Genomic DNA, 23,315 nt, shown 5'->3' on the forward strand with positions numbered 1-23,315 from the left:
ACAGACCAGGGGCTCGTCTCCGACCTCCAGAGTGACAGACCAGGGGCTCGTCTCTGACCTCCAGAGTGACAGACCAGGGGCTCGTCTCCGACCTCCAGAGTGACAGACCAGGGGCTCGTCTCCGACCTCCAGAGTGACAGACCAGGGGCTTGTCTCCGACCTCCAGAGTGACAGACCAGGGGCTTGTCTCCGACCTCCAGAGTGACAGACCAGGGGCTCGTCTCCTAACAGTACCGGGGCTGAACGGCTGCTTCCAGCCTCTCTTGACGTGCGCTTCCCAAACCCTCACGTGACAGTGCAGTTTGTGCGTGACGTTCACGTGCAGCGTTAGGCTTTGAAGAGCTTCTTCAGGGCTTTGTTGGGAAACACATCTGATAATAATTCATGGAGTAGCCTATATATAAATGATAGTTTTCTTGTAATTCAAATGAACAATCCACCGCTGATTGAAAATGCAGGCAAAAGAAGTGAAAATATATATATATATATATATATATATATATATGTATATATATATATATATATTGACCGAAAATGAGGTAGAAATATCAATGAAAAAGAAATAAACAAGGATATATTATTCTGTAAACCACTGAAGCAGAACAGCGAGGATGGAGAGTCTGGGTTTACCCGGTGTAGGTGGGTTGTCGAGGATTTGTCGCACACTCTACAACCCGGTTTCTCAAAGACATCGGATTCAGTGGCCAAGAGTTGCGTTGCATAGTGAAGAACTTATCTGAAGCAGCAGAGAGGAGCAGCAACTGGCTGTGGTTGAGACAGAAAGATTCTGGCTGGGGATCTCAAGCACAATAGAAAGAAAGAACCGCTGATGTACAGGTAAGTAAGCTGGGCTGAGTTGAGTGGGGGATGGAGGGGGGTGATTCTGGGATGCCAGAATCACCGTCGAGCCCTCTTGAGGTGTCGTGGGCTAGTTGACGAAACACCGAGGATGGAAGGTGCCCACTTGAAGACCCCAGAGATGTACCCTACTTAGCTCATTCCAAACGGTTGTCATGCTGATGCGCTGGGGAGACCGCACTGTGGTTGATCCCCAGAGCCAGCATCGCAGTCGTTGTGTGTGCTGATGCGCTAGGAGGCAAAATAAGCTGATCCCTGGAGCCAGCATTACACTTCAGCCATCAACACCTGACAGAAGGATATCTACATCATCATATGGAAGGAAGCGCAAATGGATGGAGACACCTATGGATCACATTAGTTTACTGTAAAGCTACGTCTTAGTTGGTGCTTATCTTGTTGAGAGCTGAGTTCAAATCAGTATGAAGTTTTAACATCTACTCTCGTGTAATGGAAATCATAAAATAACGTAACGAATCAAAGAAAAAAGAAGTGGGAAGAAACTGCAATGGAAGTAAACGCTTCAAACACTGGGAACACAAAAACAGAACTTAGCGTGGGCTGCTAATCAGAGGATAGGTTCTCTGAATCGTCACCAACACCGCAGACGCCCTCTCGTAGTCGACTCGTTGCAATAAACGTTCACATAAGCAAAACCTCTTTACCTCACAGCAGACCACAGTGCATTAACCTCCACGAACATGTCAAGATCATGTCAGATCACTCGTGAATCAAAAAGCCGTTCAAGAGCGACTGAAGTTAGGATGGTGTTCCGGAAACATTGCAGTTTGCAAACCGTTGCACTTAGGACGGATTGACGATGCTGGTTAGGTAAAGGTGGTTTTGGGAAAGGGGCCCCTGCTTATGGGAACAGCCAGCAGCTCTGAGCTTGAAGAGCGCAGCTAACATGTAGGCAGTGGTGTAGTCCTAAATCTTAACGTTGCGATGTAGTGTTATTTTCAGGTACGTGGTACACAGCGCACTGCGCTTGCTCGCCCATGCCAAACAACTTCCGCTAAGAAAGTAGGGAAGCTCCCATTCAAATCTAGTACGATATGCTATTTTCTGTCTTTTACATCTTTTAAAATGTAATTGATCATATTTGTAGTGTATCATATTTTTCCACCATTAAGAAAATTGTATGCAAATATTCATCAGATGCAATGCATTGGGTGTTTTTATTTTACTTGTGCAACTTTGCGGTGGACTTCTCATTTTGGCTTGTTCGTCGTGAATTGTTTTTTCTTTTTAGAGAAATTGATTGTTTCCAGTTTAAGTTTGCATATATATATATATATTAGTAAATGTGACAGCGTACTGCTTTCTGACATTACACAGGTCAAGTTTTGGTAAATATACCACATTCTGACGATGTACCACTTTCTAACACTACACCGGAACGCCAATTAAAATACAGATTTCTCTAAAATAAATGATACAAATTCCTGTTTTATTTGTACACTGAACTTGAGGTAGCATTTAATAGGTAATGCATGCATCTCGCATGTGACTTTTAGTCTACACCCCCCCCTTTAATGTGCTGCCAGATTGGCGTTTTCCCAGCCACATTTGGCTTGTTTTGAAAGCATCTAGTGGTTAAATGTTGTCTTTGGTGGTTTGGTTATGTTTGGCTGTTTTTAGCAAGCATGGTTTTTTTTTCTTTTCCTTTCGATTATGGGGTCGTCTCCAGCGCAGATCTTCAATCACCACGATGTTATATCACGTCTCCCCGCCCGTCTGTTTTTCTGGAATTTTTTTTTTTTTTTTTATTCGTCACCAATTTAAGAACTGTATCAGTTCAATTAGAATTGTTTTTGAATTTATTTTTAAAGACTATCTGCCGACAGTTCTGGACAATGTAATTTAACTCTATATTCTGAATCTTTTTTTTTTTTTTTTTTTTCCTGGACCTACCGCATTTGATCAGATTAAAACAAAACAAAACAAAACAAAAAACAAACAAAAAACAACAAAAAAACAACAGCAAAGCAGATACATAAATAAATAGTTTATAACATTATGTGTAGCACTTATTTATGCTTTTAAAGCAATGTCAGTCGTTTATTCCAGCGACTGACCTTGCAGCCGATAAAGCAGCTGAACCTGTGTTTATGGCCAGTCATAGGATACACCTTTGCTGTCTCCCTAAATTGCTAGCCTTCTTAAAGTAGTACTGTAGTTTGTAATATAAGTCCCTAATGTTCTCTTCATCACGACTGACTGAAATCAGATAATTATGCAAGAGATGTGTGTTTATGCAGGAGATGTCTGTTTTTTAAAAATGTAGTACTAGAGGCGCAAAACAATTACATCCCAAAAGTAGACAAATCTAAATCTAAAACAAAATGGCCAAAATGGTTTAATAGATCAATTAAAAAAAATATCCAGCGAAAAAAGGCACTTTACAGAGCGTTTAAAAGGGACCAAAAACAAAGTACACAGAAAGAGTACTTGGATCTGCAAACACAAGTCAAAAAGGAAGTTAGAAAGGCCAAGAGAGAGATAGAAATCAATATTGCTAAGGGGGCTAAAACCAATTCTAAAAAGTTTTTCAAATATTATAACAGCAAGAGAACATTCAAAGAGGAGGTTAAATGTCTAAGAGACACAAATGGCAAAATCATAGATGAAGAAAAAAAAAAATAGCAAATATATTAAATGATTACTTTTCACAGGTTTTTACAAAGGAGGACACGGACAACATGCCCCACATGTCAACCTGTTCCTATCCAGTTTTAAGTAACTTTAGCATAACAGAGGCAGAAGTGTTAAAGGGACTAGGAGCTCTTAAAATAAACAAATCCCCTGGGCCAGATGAGATCCTCCCAATAGTACTCAAAGGAATGAAAGAAGTAATTTACAAACTGCTAACCAAGATCATGCAACAGTCTCTTGACACAGGGGTTGTACCGACAGACTGGAAAATAGCAAACGTAATACCGATCCACAAAAAGGGAGACAAAACCGAACCAGGTAACTACAGACCAATAAGCCTGACTTCTATTATATGTAAACTTATGGAAACTATAATAAGATCCAAAATGGAAAATTACCTATATGGTAACAATATCCTGGGAGACAGCCAGCATGGTTTTAGGAAAGGGAGATCATGTCTAACTAACCTACTTGACTTTTCTGAGGATGCAACATTGAAAATGGATAACTGCAAAGCATACGACATGGTCTATTTAGATTTCCGGAAAGCTTTTAACAAAGTCCCGCATAAAAGATTAATTCTCAAACTGAACACAGTAGGGATTCAAGGAAATGCATGCACATGGATTAGGGAGTGGTTAACAGGTAGAAAACAGAAAGTACTGATTAGAGGAGAAACCTCAAAATGGAGCAAGGTAACCAGTGGTGTACCACAGGGATCAGTATTAGGTCCTCTGCTATTCCTAATCTACATTAATGATTTAGATTCTGGTATAGTAAGCAAACTCGTTAAATTTGCAGACGACACAAAAATAGTAGGAGTGGCAAACACTGTTGCAGCAGCAAAGGTCATTCAAAATGATCTAGACAGCATTCAGAACTAGGCAGACACATGGCAAATGAAATTTAATAGAGAAAAGTGTAAAGTATTGCATGCAGGAAATAAAAATGTGCATTATAAATATCATATGGTAGATACTGAAATTGAAGAAGGGAACTATGAAAAAGACCTAGGAGTTTATGTTGACTTAGAAATGTCTTCATCTAGACAATGTGGGGAAACTATAAAAAAGGCCAACAAGATGCTCGGATATATTGTGTGAAGTGTTGAATTTAAATCAAGGGAAGTAATGTTAAAACTCTACAATGCATTAGTAAGACCTCATCTAGAATATTGTGTTCAGTTCTGGTCACCTCGTTACAAAAAGGATATTGCTGCTCTAGAAAGAGTGCAAAGAAGAGCAACCAGAATTATCCCGGGTTTAAAAGGCATGTCGTATGCAGACAGGCTAAAAGAATTGAATCTATTCAGTCTTGAACAAAGAAGACTACGCGGCGATCTGATTCAAACATTCAAAATCCTAAAAGGTATAGACAGTGTCGACCCAGGGGACTTCTTTGACTTGAAAAAAGAAAAAAGGACCAGGGGTCACAAATGGAGATTAGATAAAGGGGCATTCAGAACAGAAAATAGGAGGCACGTTTTTACACAGAGAATTGTGCCGTAGTTCTTCACCAACCAGCTCCACATAGTTTTCGGCCTTGTGATTGCCCAGGAAGCCCCGAACCACTGCGACAAAGCTGTTCCAAGCCGCTTTCTCCTTACTAGTGAGCTTCTTGGGGAATTCATTGCACTCCAGGATCTTCTTTATCTATGGTCCGACAAAGACACCGGCTTTGACCTTTGCCTCAGACAACTTAGGGAAGAAGTCTTGAAGGTACTTGAAGGCTGCCGACTCCTTATCTAGAGCTCTGACAAATTGTTTCATAAGGCCCAATTTGATGTGCAGTGGTGGCATCAGCACCTTCCGGGGGTCCACCAGTGGCTCCCACTTGACGTTGTTCCTCCCCACAGAGAACTCGGTCCGCTGTGGCCAGTCCCGCCTGTGGTAGTGCGCCTTGGTGTCCCTGCTGTCCCAAAGGCAAAGATAGCAGGGAAACTTGGTAAAACCGCCTTGGAGACCCATCAGGAATGCCACCATTTTGAAGTCTCCTATGACCTCCCAGCCGTACTCATCATACTTCAAGGCGTCCAGCAAGGTCTTGATGCTGTTGTAATCCTCTTTGAGGTGCACCGAGTGAGCCAGGGGAAGAGACGGGTACTTGTTACCATTATGGAGCAGCACGGCTTTGAGGCTCCTGGACGAGCTGTCAATGAAGAGGCGCCACTCATTCTGGTTACAGGCGATTCCGATTGCCTCGAACAGACTGGTCACATTGTGGCAGAAGCAGAGCCCATCTTGACGGGTGAAGGAACTTGAAAAAAGGTTGGTGACGCTTCCACTGATCTGCGACTTGCACACTTTCATCCAACAAGTTCCACTGCTTGAGCCTAGACGTCAAAAGCTCGGCATTGGACTTGGTGAGACCAAGATCTCTAATCAAGTCGTTGAGGTCTTTTTGGTTGGGGTAGTATGGGTTTCTCTCCTCAGCTCCACCTCTGAAATTGTCATCTGGATCTACAACGTCTTCCTCGCTCTCTGACTTGCTGCTCTCTTCTAAAGACGGCTGCTCTCTCTCCGGAGGAGTGGGTACGGGGAGCTCATGGCAGTGTGGCACCGGGGCGATGGATGAAGGAAGGTCCGGATACGTGATAGCAGGTGCATTCTTGCCAGTCCGACATTTGGAAGGGTCCACCATGCAGAAGTAGCAGTTGCTTGAGTCGTCAGTGGGTTCCCGCCAAATTCTTGGGATGGCGAACTTCATGGCTCTCTTTTCCCCTCTGTACCATCATACAAAAATATTTATTTAACCCATGACTAATGTGTAAGAGATTCTCGCAACATTTTTCATATATGATATATTTTTTCAATAACATTGAAAATTGTAAAACATTTTAAAATTAAAAACATTTACAATTTTAAAATTTTTAACAAATTTTATAACATAAAATTCTGAGCAACAATTGTCCATCTTACCTTCCAGAGTTTTTTTGCAGTGCTCACAGGTGAAATGAGGTGCCCAGGGTTTGTCTTGATCCCCGACAGGCATGCCGAAATATGCCTTGTAGGCCTCACACATCTTAGCAGATGCTTCCACGGAGTACTTTTTCGCTCTTGTCTTGATAAATTGGCCGCAGACATAGCAAAATGCGTCTGCCGGATGCTTGCAGCCTCTTGATGCCATCTCAGAAAAATGCAGATATGTATCCACTTAGGCAGCTGGAACTAAACTGAACTGGTGGGCTTAAGGCCCCTGTATTTATACTACTATTTATATTACTGGAAAGTTCTAGAAAGTTCTAGAAGTTACTCCAAGTTTACTCAGCACTGAATCTATCTGGAATGTTCTGGAAAATAGGTAAATTTCAAAATATCACTGTCCTGGTCACAAAAGCAAAGTTTGTGGGGAATAATAGCCATTTTCTATACTTTTGAGGCATAAGCAATTAGGAAATAACACTTACTACCCAGGAACAAAAAAAAAAAAAAAAAAATTGTTACACGGTGTAATCTAACTGTAAGCATGCATTAAGATGTGACTTATCAGCCATTTCTGAACATTAAACACATTACTTCACTGGTAGGTACATTTTAGGCAAAATACAAGCAAACTAAAAATCTAAACTTTTCTCAATTTTAGAATCACAAATCCATTCTCAGGGACTACCTTGACAACAATAAATGTATTACTGTTTCTCTGCTATAATATGTGCATGTAAAGTATGGCATTTAATAACCTGTTTGAACAGTGTTAACATGCTATAATTGTAAATCAAAGTTTACTGGTTTTTTTTAAAGAATATGAACAGTAATCCTGTATTCTAATGTGCATACTGTAATATTATTAAAGTTTACAGTTTTTTTTAAGAATATGAACAGTAATCCTGTATTCTAATGTGCATACTGTAATATTATTAAAGTTTACAGTTTTTTTTAAGAATATGAACAGTAATCCTGTATTCTAATGTGCATACTGTAATATTATTAAAGTTTACAGTTTTTTTTAAGAATATGAACAGTAATCCCGTATTCTAATGTGCATACTGTAATATTATTAAAGTTTACAGTTTTTTTTTAAGAATATGAACAGTAATCCTGTATTCTAATGTGCATACTGTAATATTATTTTCTTGTTAATGGATATATGTGTTACGGTAAAAGTTTGAATCTGGTAAATCTTAGGCTTTACCGGTAACTGTCAACATTTAACAAGTAAGGTGGTAAATGTCCGAAATTATGAAGAAATATATGGCTTTCCGGACATTTACTGAAGCAAACACACATATAGTATATCACTGACAAGCAAACACACATGCAGTATATCACTGACAAGCAAACACACATGCAGTATATCACTGACAAGCAAGATAACATGTAGTATATTCCTTTAGAGCTGCTTAACAAAGAAACAGACATAATTTCTGAACAGAAACAAATCAAGGAGAGAAATGTACAGTAAAACAGGTCACCAAGCACATCTGTTGTAACCAAATGTTCATTTAATCCCGAGGAGGGCATCTAGAAATGAGATATCACCCCTCCCCTGAAATGCAAGGAACTCCCTAAAGCATTACAAAAACAGTCCATTTTTATATATATATATATATATATATATATATATATATATATATATATATACACACACACTGAAGAAGGCACTTGCCGAAGCATTTGTCTACTTGACTTAGTTTCTCAAGTTGTAAGAACATTTTATATAAATTAAAAAATGTACATACCATTTTGTCAGTAGGTGAAGATAAATAACTTTTGATGTGAATACAATCTAAATGAAGTAGGAAATATAAGGGTGCATTTCTGGAAAAACAAACTGTGTTTTGAGTGGGTAACCAGCAAACTGTTCTTCATTGACCAATGAGCAATGGATTTAGCAGAAAAAGATGTTATTTTCTTTGCAGCTGACATTTAAGATATAACGGTCGACCTTGTTTTCAGCAACAAGATGAAAATAAAGAATCACAGCCAGGCTACAGTAAGTCGGCCTTATTAAAAACATATGCAAGAAATTCACTATCAGTGGAAGTTTTGTGTTTGACTGGTTTCTGCAAGACAAAATAAAGTGGAAAAAAACAGTGAAATCATTTCTTTTAAAAAGCACAAAACTAAAAAAATAATAACAGCATCAAAAAATGTCTTTGTATCAGATAGTTTGTATCAGAGGACGTCACATTAAGATTTACAACTTTGGAGCGAGGTAGCCTAAAGAAAACCAACCTGAAAGATGTTCAACTGAGGACAGAGAAGATTTCAACAAGGAAAAAGAAAATACACACTGCAAGAAAAGCCATTGCAGATGCTGAAAAAATGAAACCATAGACTACATTACTACCATCTGCGAGATCCAGAACATTCATCAAGTCTCCCTAGTGGTACTCAAACAAGTCATGGCCAATTTTATACAGTGTGTGTGTGTCTGCAAGAAAGTTGGTGAGAAGGGGCATCTCATTGTGTTCGACATACAGTACAAGTCTTACATTTTTTATGAAAGCGGGACAGTGTTTTTCAGAACACAGCACACACTGTTCAGTAATGATCATGCACCTGTAGCTAGACAGTTTCATTATTCTGATCAGTTTATTTTACAGCTTGCTGTATGATGTAAGCTGCTATCCACCCCACTCATCAGGTCCTACCTTCAACTGGACACCCAAACAAAGCACATACAAAGTTCCCACACATTAAGGTCCACTCACAGTCATTGAATCTGTGTTTAATGCTTAGGCAACATGAAGCCACTTTGTGGCTTGGAACGGTTTCAGGAGACTAGGTTTCAGGCCACTGCATGGCACACCAGGGAAGACTTGGGATTTGATACAGCAAAGCTGCCTCAAACTAGGTCTCCCGGTCTCCTGGAACCAGGTTTCAAGCCACTGTTCCTGAAAAAGTGGCTTTGTGTTCCCTCAGCTTAAGTCTTCCATTCAGAGATGTCACATACTAAAAGAATGAAGGAAGCTTAGCGCTCATTGTGTAAAAGGTGTCCTTCAATGAGTATGAGTTTGAGCTAACACTCAATTTCATTTAGAGACTTAAGATGTAGGCATCACTTCAATCTTAAGAGCAGCTGCAAACTCCTTTAACCTACACTATATTTCATTCAGGTGACTCAATACATGTGAATCGTCCAGGCCTATTGCACACTATGTCAGAGAACATCATTATTTCAACAAGGACCTATTCAGGGAACCTGCAACTTCTGCGGAGATGTACAGTATGTAATAGTGGCACCTTTCAATACAGGTCTGATTGAGGTCTTAATTAATATCTGTAACAGTATCAAAGTCACTTTACAGAGTTTTTTTTTTTATTACATAGGTCTCTCATAGACCAATGGGTGTGAATTACTGTAATATTATGACATGAGCCCATGAGCCCCTTGTAATCTAGAGCCGCAGACTCCACTCATGGATTTGAAATGAAACGATGCGTTCGCTGAGTGAGTGCAAGCACACAGCAAATGGGGAGTGCACACTAACCCTGCCTTTACACTGCTAGTGCAAGTGCCTCTGTCTGTGTCAGCAATCCATCATCTGGAGAGCACCTAAATATTCATTAACATTATATTTAGGTTATCAATGTCAATCTTTTATAATGTAAAGCCTTGCTTATTTATTAGTAAATGTTCCTGGCATCATCATCATCCTTCTTCTTCTTCTTCTTCTTCTTCTTCTTCTTCTTCTTCTTCTTCTTCTTCTTCTTCTTCTTCTTCTTCTTCTTCTTCAATGTGTTCAAATCTCTAATTGTTAATAATCTCTAAAAATGTTTGTATAAATACAGTACACCAGTGTTTAAGATGTGATTGCTATTCCATTTCTCAGTATTAAATATATACATTAGCACTTTCCAGTCTGTGACGCATGTTTTTTCCGATGCTGCTGTTTCAGATTTTCCAGAACATGTCGCTCGTCTTGCGCTACTTCACAAAACGGTTAACAATACTCCAGTGACACAAAGCTTAGTTTAAATTAAAAACTGACTCATGCAAGAACCAACAATTAGCAGTTGAACTTATGGAGTTCAGTGAGGTCACTAAAGTGGTGAGCATACAAATGTCATTTTGAACACCTACTGTATTGCATTCAGTAAAAGGTGCAAAACTGTTAGTCACAGAGTTTTAGGTAATTTCTATATTAGGATCAACCTGGGAAAAACATTAAATTGCTTTTAAAAACAAGTTTCTTTGAAGCCTTTTGGGCTCATTTTACTCACAGTACTATTTGCAACTAAAAATCAGGGTAAGGTCTAAATGCTGTTCAATCTTTTTTAACCCTGTAATGCCCGAGTATTTTTGTAAGAAGAAAATATACCATATTTATGCAACTTGAACCAAGACACAAAAGTAAAGGTCTGGTACGCAACACCCACTGTATTGCACGCGAAAATGTTCCATATGCCCAAGCGGGTGGCAAACTACTTTATATTGTGAGCTGGATCCAGCCTCCCATTTGGACTACTTTTAAGGTAACATTAGGTAGCCCAAGATTAGTGCTAATTGGGATCTGTGAAACCAGATTTGAATGTGATACACCTATCATTCTAACTTGTGATTGTTAGAAGGTTCGTACACCAATTTGTAAATTACCATTTATGGTATGCAAACAAACAACATGATGATTACTTGCACCTGTGATTTCCTTTGAACAACGTACGTAGCAATGTAAAAGTTTAAATTCATCCAGCTTTCACCCTAGTCATTTCTGGCTGCATGTAGTCAAATGATGCATTGTGTAGGGGTAGTGATTTCTGGTAATAGAACACCTACACAGATCCACGGCTGGAACTAGAAAATCCGTACCTGGTGTCTTCAATGGCTCGATTTGTGATACATACGTTGAACTATAAGGAATATGCATGATCACTATCACAATGCTGTTTCAGATCTGAAACTGTTCAGTTGAACAGACTAGTCACTCATTAAAATGTTACGCCTTCTGAATCTTTATTTGAGACTATACCATTATCACAGGATCAGAAATCAAACATTCAAGTAATAATTATTTATATAGTTCTTATTTGTTTTATTTGTGTAATTGTGCTGTGCTATCTTGAGAAATGGTGAACATGACTCAGGTACCAGTACTTTAAAATGTAACAACAAAACAAAAAAAAAGACTGTTAAACTAATCTCATCATAGGATTTATATGCAAAACTAGTATTTAAAACATTTTGAAAATTACATTGAGTGGTTTTGTGTAGTGGCTATATTTAAATGCTGTCAAACAGATACCCTCTGAAATAGTGTTGTATGTTATTATTATTATTATTATTATTATTATTATTATTATTATTATTATTATTATTATTATTAATAATAATAATAATAATAATAATAATAATAATAATAATAATAATAATAATATTTATTTCTTAGCAGACGCCATTACCCTGGGTGACTTACAGTTGAGCTAGATAAAAATACATATCAAGAATTACAGTACAATTGAGAGCAAGATACAAAATACAATGACTTCAGTCCTAATAAGAGCAAATACAAAACACAGTACGATTTGATATCAGGGCAGTTCAAGAGCAGATAACAGTGTTGATAGTTACATCAGGGTTAGATATGAGTGCAGGTGAAATACAAGATACTACAGATTGGGTTCAGTGCAGGATTAAATACAGTAACATAGGGAACAGATCAGTGCAAGTTAAAGTGCATAAAAGGCATGATTCAGCAGAATGTTTCCTTTAAAAAGTCAAGTTCAAACAGTTCAAAATGCAGATCACTTCACATCCTAAAATGCAGATCACTTCACATGCGCACATATAGTGGAAATAACTGGCATTTACAAACTTTGGAGGATTTGAAATACATTTTTTATTTTTTGCTTACAGTGATTTAAGTATTTTATAAATTAGTTCACCATTACACAACAGTTACTCCCACACTGCTGACAGTCTGATCACGTTACCAAATCTTCAGAATAATGTTTGTGCCAACTGCATAGGCTTTTCTGGTAATAGTCTTTAATGGAAGACACTTTTCACAGACTTTCATATTCAGATCACTGAAAAGTTTCTAATTTGTTGGGTTTCCCCTGATATTACCATGCCTCAAATCCCAGGCCCTGTTGTTTATTTGCGCAACATTAACTAAAGCAGGGTAAGAACAAAAAAACATATACTTAATGTGGAATTAATTTAATGCACAGCAATATTAACTTTGTTTCATCCAGTATTTCTAGTGTGTCTGGTTGTTTTTGATGTGCATCTTGGTTAGTTCATATACAGTACTACTGGATTTTCAAGTACACACAATGTAATAATGTGTCATGCATACTGTGTTACAAACGGTGAAACTTAGCCTAAATAAATGATAATCCATGAAATGAAAAATACGTGAATCCTCCACAAATGGCAGGATCTAGCAGCAGTTTCCAAAGGTTCTCATTAATCCAGCAGTCTCTCTCTCTCTCTCTCTCTCTCTCTCTCTCTCTCTCTCTCTCTCTCTCTCTCTCTCTCTCTCTCTCTCTCTCTCTCTCTCTCTCTCTCTCTCTATATATATATATATATATATATATATATATATATATACATGTAAATATTTGTTAATTCTCTCAAAACCAGACTTTAATTATGAATGCGAGTAGACTGTTAAGAGCTTTTTTTAATGTCTCATTAAGGTTAGTTAATATACTAAGAACTCATTAAACATTCTCTAAATTTGTCATAATACTTGAGAAATGTGGCAGAAATTAAAAGTTTGCAACAAGAGGTTTCTACGAATGCTGAAAAAGTATCCATAGCTGACTCATCTTTTAGACATACACTCACTTCCACCTACAGTTAAACACTGCAGCCGTGACCTCATCTAGCTCAAGTTAAACACTGCAGCCGTGACCTCATCTAGCTCAAGCTGAACACTGCAGCCGGGACCTCATCTAGCTCAAGCTAAACACTGCAGCCGTGACCTCATCTAGCTCAAGTTAAACACTGCAGCCGTGACCTCATCTAGCTCAAACTGAACACTGCAGCCGTGACATCATCTAGCTCAAGCTAAACACTGCAGCCGTGACCTCATCTAGCTCAAGTTAAACACTGCAGCCGTGACCTCATCTAGCTCAAGCTAAACACTGCAGCCGGGACCTCATCTAGCTCAAGCTGAACACTGCAGCCGTGACCTCATCTAGCTCAACTATATTAAAAACCTTCTGCTGTGGTAGTTGCTCAGCGGTGCATCTCATTTAAAATATAGATATAGGGAGACAAGAGGCTCCTGAATTCAAATCCATTAGACAAAAGATTACCAAGCAAAACTATATATAGTAAGTTTATTTAACATTGATCTGAAATGTGTACCAATTACCAAGCAGATATCTACAATGTTATATTCTATATTGATCTGAAATGTGTACCAATTACCAAGCGGATATCTACAATGTTATATTTAATCAATGAAACTTACAATGACATAATGAATACCAATTATTTTGTATAAATATAAGAAATACTATGAGCATTTCTTGGAGTACTGTAGCTAGTCCACGGATAAGGACTGTTGAAAACCCCACAAGCCCATGGCTGTATATGGCAGTGATTCTCAAACGTTGTGGACTCCACCCCACTTCCTCCTGTCTGTGGTACTTGACACCCTCCACTTCCCTCCACAAACATCTACATATACCGGTAAAAAAATATCCAGCATGCCACTGGCTCCTCTGTACATCACTGCTGTTTTTTTTTTTCTCTTGCATGAACCAGCCATTGATTCATTGTAATAAGAGCAGACTTAACACTGCAAATAATAGTTTACCAATAGTGTCCATCCAACACTTAGTAACGCTCACACCACATAGTAAGCCGATAAACAACATACATCACCAGATGGCAGCGGACTTCATCTGCAACCTTAAATAAAAGGCACCAGTCAGATGCACAGCACCATCTACAAACTCTGACATGCCTGGAGGTGCCAGCATAAAGATTTGCTTGAAGTTAATATACACACACCCCAGTTTGAGAACCACTGTTCTATGGCCATCCTTATATGTGAAAATAACCACGGCATTCCAACGCTGACATTCTGTTTATATAACAAGTATATTTCACAGCCGTAAAAAATGAGACACGGACTGCGAAATTCATTTTGCAACGTGAAATCTGGTCTGTTTTATGTACTTTTACCCTACACCAAAATCCAATTAAGTTATATGTACCATAAGGTGACCATATTTTGTAAACCAAATCCGGGGACACACATAAAAAAATAGACCAGTATTCCTGATGCTGGCAGCACTGGAGAAGCTAGCTGGATTAGCTATGGCAGCTGCAAAAGTGCTGTACCATCTAGATCAGGGGTCTCCCACCCTAGTTTGTAAGTCGCCCTGGATAAGGGCGTCTGCTAAGAAATAAATAATAATAATAATAATAATAATCATAATAATAATAATAATAATAATAATAGTCCTGGAGGGCTACAGGGTCTTCTGGTTATTGTTTCAACCAAGCTCTCAGTTATTTAATTGCACCATTAATTCTGGCTTAATTAGTCCAGATGAACAGGTGTTCCAGATCTTTAGCCATTGATGATGTAAAGACACCTAGAAAACCTGCAGGATTGGGGGTCTCCAGTGTTATAGCTCATAATAATAATAATAATAATAATAGAAACGGTCTGGATATTTCTCTCTAATGCATTTATGCATCCGACAAATTAACCAACATGAGAAATTAAAAGTAAGGGTATTCAGGGACGAGTTTTGTGAACTGGGGACTCTTTAGGGGACATTGTTTGACTGGGGACACAATACCTCATCTGGGGACTGTCCCCGGAAATGGGGATGTATGGTCACCCTAGTGTAAAGTTACAGGTTCCTGATGCCATTATTAGCTTGTTTCAATATAAAAAAAGAAAGCTGGACAGGATTTATTGATTGACACTTGGCAGTAGCCAATAACTGGGCTCTACTCACTGATTGGTAGACACAGGCATCTGGGGTGGGTTTAGTATGACCTCAACTCATCTCAACTGGTAGTACCGTTAGGCCAGTCAAATTATACCTAGATTTTAAAATAAGGGTCCAAAATAAATCAAAAAGTGCTACAATCATTACTGCAGCGGATTGTGTAAATTAATTTGGAAGCTCTTAAAATAAACAAATCCCCTGGGCCAGATGAGATCCTCCCAATAGTACTCAAATAAATGAAAGAACTTATTTACAAACCGCTAACCAAGATCATGCAACAGTCTCTTGACACAGGGGTTGTACCGACAGACTGGAAAATAGCAAACGTAATACCGATCCACAAAAAGGGAGACAAAACCGAACCAGGTAACTACAGACCAATAAGCCTGACTTCTATTATATGTAAACTTATGGAAACTATAATAAGATCCAAAATGGAAAATTACCTATATGGTAACAATATCCTGGGAGACAGCCAGCATGGTTTTAGGAAAGGGAGATCATGTCTAACTAACCTACTTGACTTTTCTGAGGATGCAACATTGAAAATGGATAACTGCAAAGCATACGACATGGTCTATTTAGATTTCCGGAAAGCTTTTGACAAAGTCCCACATAAAAGATTCATTCTCAAACTGAACGCAGTAGGGATTCAAGGAAATGCATGCACATGGATTAGGGAGTGGTTAACAGGTAGAAAACAGAAAGTACTGATTAGAGGAGAAACCTCAAAATGGAGCGAGGTAATCAGTGGTGTACCACAGGGATCAGTATTAGGTCCTCTGCTATTCCTAATCTACATTAATGATTTAGATTCTGGTGTAGTAAGCAAACTCGTTAAATTTGCAGACGACACAAAAATAGGAGGAGTGGCAAACACTGTTGAAGCAGCAAAGGTCATTCAAAATGATCTAGACAGCATTCAGAATTGGGCAGACACATGGCAAATTACATTTAATATAGAAAAGTCTAAGGTACTGCATGCAGGCAATAAAAATGTGCATTATAAATACCATATGGGAGATAGTGAAATTGAAGAAGGGAACTATGAAAAAGACCTAGGAGTTTATGTTGACTCAGAAATGTCTTCATCTAGACAATGTGGGGAAGCTATAAAAAAGGCTAACAAGATGCTCGGATATATTGTGAGAAGTGTTGCATTTAAATCAAGGGAAGCAATGTTAAAACTCTACAATGCATTAGTAAGACCTCACCTAGAACATTGTGTTCAGTTCTGGTCACCTCGTTACAAAAAGGATATTGCTGCTCTAGAAAGAGTGCAAAGAAGAGCAATCAGAATTATCCCAGGTTTAAAAGGCATGTCGTATGTAGACAGGCTAAAAGAATTGAATCTATTCAGTTTTGAACAAAGAAGACTACGCGGCAATCTGATTCAAACATTCAAAATCCTAAAAGGTATAGACAATGTCAACCCGGGGGACTTCTTTGACTTGAAAAAAGAAAAAAGGACCAGGGGTCATAAATGGAGATTAGATAAAGGGGCATTCAGAACAGAAAATAGGAGGCACTTTTTTACACAGAGAATTGTGGGGTTCTGGAACCAACTCCCCAGTAATGCTGTTGAAGCTGACACCCTGGGATCCTTCAAGAAGCTGCTTGATGAGATTCTGGGATCAATAAGCTACTAACAACCAAACGAGCAAGATGGGCTGAATGGCCTCCTCTCGTTTGTAAACTTTCTTATGTTCTTATGTTCTTATGTTCTTGTATACAAAGTAATCGTACAAGCAGAAAAATAAATTAAAAGCAACTGCAGGACAAAAATAAATAAATAAATAAATAAAAATATGGCAGTAATTTCAGACTCCATGTTTATAATTTTTAGCTACAGTCCTGTCATTCTGTGCCTGGGCTTGCTAGGCACTGTCTGTCGGTGGATGCAGAGAGAGCTGTGTCTAAATACGGACAGGTATTTACAACGCAGAGACAGGGAACGAAGTAAAACACAGCTGCAGGATGCTCCATGCTCACATTCAACCCCTGGCTTAAGTAAAGAGTGTGACCTGTTAATGCTCAGCATTTCAGAATAGTTTTTGAGTTACTGTTGCATATAATGACATTTAAAACCAGAACAGTTTAAAATATATATAGGGGGTTAGGTCGGCCAGGGTGTTATCGGCTCACTGCGCACCAGCGACCCCTGTAGTCTGGCCGAGCGCCTGCGGGCTTGCCCGTAAGCTGCCTGAGAGCTGCGTTGTCCTCCGACCCTGTAGCCCTTGGGTGGCTGCATGGTGAGTCCGCAGTGTGAAAAAAAACCTCAGCTGACGTTTCGGTGACATGCTTCGGAGGACAGCGTGTCAGCGCAGGAGTGGTAGCGGTGAGCTGAGTCTACAAATAAGTGAACATATCAAATTGGGAGAAAATAATAAAAATAATTGGCAACGACTACATTTATAAAAAGAAAAAAAAAAAATGTTATGACCATGAAATTTACAAAAATGGACAATTAATTTGGTAAGGCCCTTATAATGAAGTATGTTTAAACTATGTTGTAAATACCAAATATACAAATCATGCATGTGTCTGGCACCATGCATTTATGGTCACCCTTATTACTCTCTGAAGCTGCTATTATAGCCAGACTGCATTGTAAATTCATTGAGAAAAATAAACAGACAAAAGTGGAATAATTGTCTATAATAGGAAGGTTTGGACCTCAAACGTCATGGAAAGAGAGAAGGTGGAGGCAGGCAGCAAAACTAAATAAAATGAGGAATCAGTTCAAAACCAGGTGGGCTGGCAGCCTAGACGTGCCATTATTTTTATTACATACTCAGCATTCTTAAGGGTTCCACAGTATAATCAGGGGTGGGAAGTGAAAGGTCAGGACCCCCACAATAAAAGCCCCATCAGCATATTGAACCACCATCATACTGAAACTCTGTACAAGGCAGTTCCAGTACATCATGTACCATTATCAACATAACAACAAGGTCAAACTTTATTGAGAGATTCAATGAAGCAAATAAAATAGCAGAGCTACCCTAACTAATGTATTCTTCTTCTTCTTCTTGTTCAGATTCAATTTGTATTAGTTTCTGTTTCAGTCGTCACATCACATCCTTTTTAAAACTCAGAAGTTTAAAGCACCCTTATGGTCTCAATAGAGATTTCAGATGTCTTAAATAAATTTGGTATGTCAAAGTACATATTATTATTTATTTCTTAGCAGACGCCCTTATCCAGGGCGACCTACAATCGTAAGCAAATACATTTCAAGTGTTACAATACAAGTAATACAATAAGAGCAAGAAATACAATAACTTTTGTTCAAGCAAAGTACAAGTGTGACAAAACACAATTCAATAATACAGCAGATAGTGATAGTTACATCAGGATATGATTAAATACAAAATACTACAGGTTAAACACTTGGCAGATTACAGTATTCTGAAGTACAGGATTAAATGCAGTAAAAATAGGGGGCAGATAAGAGCAAAATAAAGCGCATTTAAATGAAGGGTGATAGTGTCCCAGGATACAAACAGAGGAGTTCTACAGGTGCTGTTTGAAAAGGTGAGTCTTAAGGAGGCGCCGGAATGTGGTCAGGGACTGGGCAGTCCTCACATCTGTGGGAAGGTCATTCCACCACTGTGGAGCAAGGGTGGAGAAGGAGCGGGCTCTGGAGGCGGGGGAGCGTAGCGGAGGTAGAGCCAGTCTTCTACTGCAGGCGGAGCGGAGAGGTCGAGTGGGGGTGTAGGGAGAGATGAGGGTCTGGAGGTAGCTGGGTGCAGTCTGGTCAAGGCATCTGTAGGCTAGTACAAGAGTCTTGAACTGGATGCGAGCGGTGATCGGGAGCCAGTGGAGCGAGCAGAGTAGTGGAGTAGCATGGGCAAAGCGGGGCAGAGAGAACACCAGGCGGGCAGCAGAGTTCTGGATGAGCTGGAGCGGACGGGTGGCGGACGCAGGGAGGCCAGCCAGGAGGGAGTTGCAGTAGTCTAGGCGGGAGAGTACCAGGGCCTGGACCAGGAGCTGGGTAGCATAGTTGGTGAGGAAGGGTCGGATTCTTCGGATGTTGCTCAGGAAGAATCGGCAAGTGCATGCCAGAGTGGAGATGTGCTGGGAATAAGAGAGGCAGGGGTCCAGGGTGACTCCAAGGTTCTTAGCGGAGGAAGAGGGAGAGAGTGTGGTAGATTCCAGAGGAACAGAGATAGAGATCAGAGGAGGGGGAGGAGGAGGGAAAGAAAAGGAGGTCAGATTTAGAGAGGTTGAGTTTGAGGTGATGCGAGTGCATCCAGGAGGAAATAGCAGACAGACAGGTAGAGATACGGGAGCAGATGGTGGAGTCAGAGGTGGGGAAGGAGAGGAAAATCTGAGCATCATCAGCATAGAAATGGTATGAGAAACCATAGGATGCGATGAGGGGGCCCAGGGAGCGGGTGTAGACAGAGAACAGGAGAGGACCCAAGACTGACCCTTGGGGGACTCCTGTTAAGAGAGGGTGAGGTGTGGAGGTTGCTCCACGCCAGGTTACCTGGTAAGCGGTTGGAGAGGTAGGAGGAGAACCAGGCCAGAGCAGTGCCAGAAATCCCCAGGTCAGCGAGAGATGATAGTAGAATAGAGTGATCAACAGTGTCAAAGGCAGCAGAGAGGTCGAGGAGAATTAGGACAGAGGAGAGAGAGGCAGCTCGGGCAGACTTAAGTGAGTTGGTGACAGACAGGAGGGTGGTTTCAGTAGAGTGAGCAGAGCGGAAGCCAGATTGGAGAGGGTCGAGCAGAGAGTGATTGGACAGGAAAGCAGAGAGCTGGCGGTGTACAGTCCGCTCGGGGGTTTTGGAGAGGAAGGGTAGGAGGGACACGGTAGTTCTGAAGGGAGGTGGGGTCGAGGGTAGGTTTTTTGAGGAGGGGAGTGATAGAGGCTTTTTTGAAGGCAGAGGGAAAGAGACCAGAAAGTAGAGAGGTGTTGGGAAGGGAGGAGATGAAGGGGAGTAGAGCAGGAGCAGCAGCTTGAAAGAGGTGAGTGGGGAGGGGGTCCAAGGCACACGTGGTGGATTTGTGACCCTGGGGCAGGGAGGAGAGGTCAGAGTCTGAGAGGGGCAAGAAGGTGGAGAAGGAGGGCGAGTTAGAAGGGGATGCAGTGGGTGTAGGGGTTGGAGCAGGAGGAGGTGCGGGGGAGGGAGAGGTGTTAAAGAGTTTGCGGATATCTGAGATTTTAGAAGAGAAGAAGGAGGCAAAGTCATCAGGGGAGATAGAGGAGGGAGGAGGAGGCGGCGAGGGTTTAGGAGGGAGGAGAAGGTAGAGAATAGTTTACGTGGGCTGTTAGTGGAGGCTTGGATTACAGATTGGAAATAAGTACATTTAGCAGAGGAGAGAGTAGAGGAGAAGGAGGAGAGGAGAGTGCGGTAAAGGTCTAGGGCAGCAGGGAGTTTGGATCTCTTCCATTTCTTTTCAGCAGATCGCAGTGTGATTCTTGCCGAGCGGAGCGCAGAGGAGAGCCAGGGATGGGGAGGGGAGGGGCGAGCAGGTCCGGAGGTGAGGGGACAGAGGGAGTCGAGGGAGGAGGTGAGGGAGGAGAAGAGGGTGGAGGTAGCAGAGTCTGCGGAGAGTTGTGAGAAGGAGTCAATAGGAGGGAGGTGAGAGAGAGCAGTGGAGGCAAGGACAGAGGGGAAGAGAGATCGGAGGTTACGGCGAGAGGTGACAGTGGGGGTAGGAGGAGCAGGGAGAGGGGGGAGAGACAGAGAAAAAGAGATGAAATAGTGATCAGAGAGGTCCAGGGGGGTGACAGAGAGGGTGGAAGGGCAGCAGGCCCTGGAGAAGGTGAGGTCCAGTTGACGGCCAGCTTTGTGGGTAGTGGATGGAGAGAGACAGAAGTCGAAGGAGTGAAGGAGAGGGAGGAATCCAGCAGAGTGGCTGGGGTTGGAGAGATGGATGTTGAAGTCACCCAGCAGGACAGTTGGGGTAGACAGAGAGGGGAGGGAGGAGAGTAGTCGAGTTCATCCAGAAAGTGAGCGAGAGGCCCAGGGGGGCGGTACAGAACAATGAGCAGGAGTTGACAGGGAGAGGTTAGTTGGACTGCATGAAATTCAAAGGTATTAACAGAGAGTGAGGAGAGGTCGGAGGGGACAGAAAAGAGTAAGGAGAGAGAGAGGAGAAGGCCAGTCCCACCTCCACGTACAGGGCAGCAGGAGTAACAGTGTTATCAGGGGACAGCCAGGTTTCAGTGAGAGCAAGGAAAACATAGCAGTAAGCTCTCTGGTGCTAAACTTTCAAAACAGTTTAGCACCATTTCTCAAAACGATTTGCACCCATCAAGGATGCTGGGTTGAGGATGAAAGGTTTCAGTGTCATCTTACACACATGAATATGCATCAGGGCAGAAAGGCCGATAGGCAGGAACGAGATTTGTTTAAAATGTGAAAAACCAAGCTCTCAAGCAGCACTGCTTAATGGCAGTGTCAGAGACAACAACAATAGTTTCTGGATGTTTAAGGAGGAGTCTGGATTGCTGGTTATTACAATGTGTAACAAATCATCCATTCTCTTTATTTCAATAGCCTACCACCAAATTCCAGCCCTGGGGATTCAAAAGCAAAAAACTGGGATGGACTTTTTGTGAATTGGAACCCTCTGGCCTTAGTAAAATATGGGGACTGGTATTTAATTACGGTCAGCGATAATAAGCTGTTACCCAGAGATCGTTGACAGATCCCAGCGACCTTGAGACTCAACAGAAAATCAGGTTAGGCAGGTATGGTTCACAGCCAAATAATATGCTTGACCTTGTAAACGTGAGCACCCTCGCTGCCTACATGAAAAATGCTTTCCTATTAAAAATGTACTGAAGGTATGCATTTGTGTCTTAAAAAATATATGGAAGTCCGCAAATTTTTTATTGGTGTGCATGCGTACCTGTTATGGTTGGATGGATGGATGTGTGTAGAGAGAGAGAGAGAGAGAGAGAGAGGAATTGAAAGGAAAGGTAGTTCCTCGTGCCAAGTTATCAGCGAGAACTGCCAGACTCTACACAGCAAGGACAGTTCACATGTTTTCAGGGTATTGGTGCAGCAAAAGTAAATTAGCCAAAAGCACCATTTCACATTTAATTTGTAGTTCCAAACACTGTGAAATATAGAAAAAAGTCAATACCTGTCATGCAGTAACAGAAATAAGTTGCCAAAGGTAAAAATGTCCTTCTTCTCCTCCTCCTTTTTCTCCTGTGTTTTTGCAGACCCCAGGCACTTTTATCCACACATATGTATATTACAGGACAGTTTTATAAGTATCCAGTCAACATGGAAATATACTAGGGAACACATTTATTTTGTTGTTTGTATAATTTACATGAAACGATTTATTGATATTTTAAAATTGATTAGTTGCACGCATCGTATGGGGGAAAAAAAACAACAAACCTTCTTGAAGACCCCAAGGAGATTTATCCACGCATATGTATATTGCAGGACATCCGAGTCCAATGACAATTAACTTGTTTTATCAACATGGAAATATACTAGGGAACACACTTACTGTGACGTCTATATCATTTACATTAAATGATTTATTTCTGTTTTAAAATGGAACATTTGCCTGCAAAAACACTTTTTTATATAAGTCTAAAAAAAAGGTCTGGCGTGCGTGGGATTTGAAACTATAACCTTTAGTTTGCCAGCGTGTTGTGTTATTACTGTTATCAGTGCTACACGATTAGTTGAGAAAACAAGCAGTATTTTGAAAGATGAAGTCAGCCAGCTGAGAATTCTCAATACTTATTTTTTACATTGGAGATTTTGGAGATTCTGATCTTAATCTCTGAAAAATGTTGGTTTTCTGTCAGTGTGGTCCCTATTGGCACAAGGAAGTATGGTTCCTCTGAATAGTGGTTGAGAGTAACACTATTTGTGGTCCCCACTGGACAAAAAGGAACATTAATTTCTGAGAATTAGCTATGCTGAAGGATAGTCTATATATTTGGTA

Source organism: Acipenser ruthenus, chromosome 2, assembly GCF_902713425.1.
Source record: "Acipenser ruthenus chromosome 2, fAciRut3.2 maternal haplotype, whole genome shotgun sequence".
Taxonomy (NCBI): domain Eukaryota; kingdom Metazoa; phylum Chordata; class Actinopteri; order Acipenseriformes; family Acipenseridae; genus Acipenser; species Acipenser ruthenus.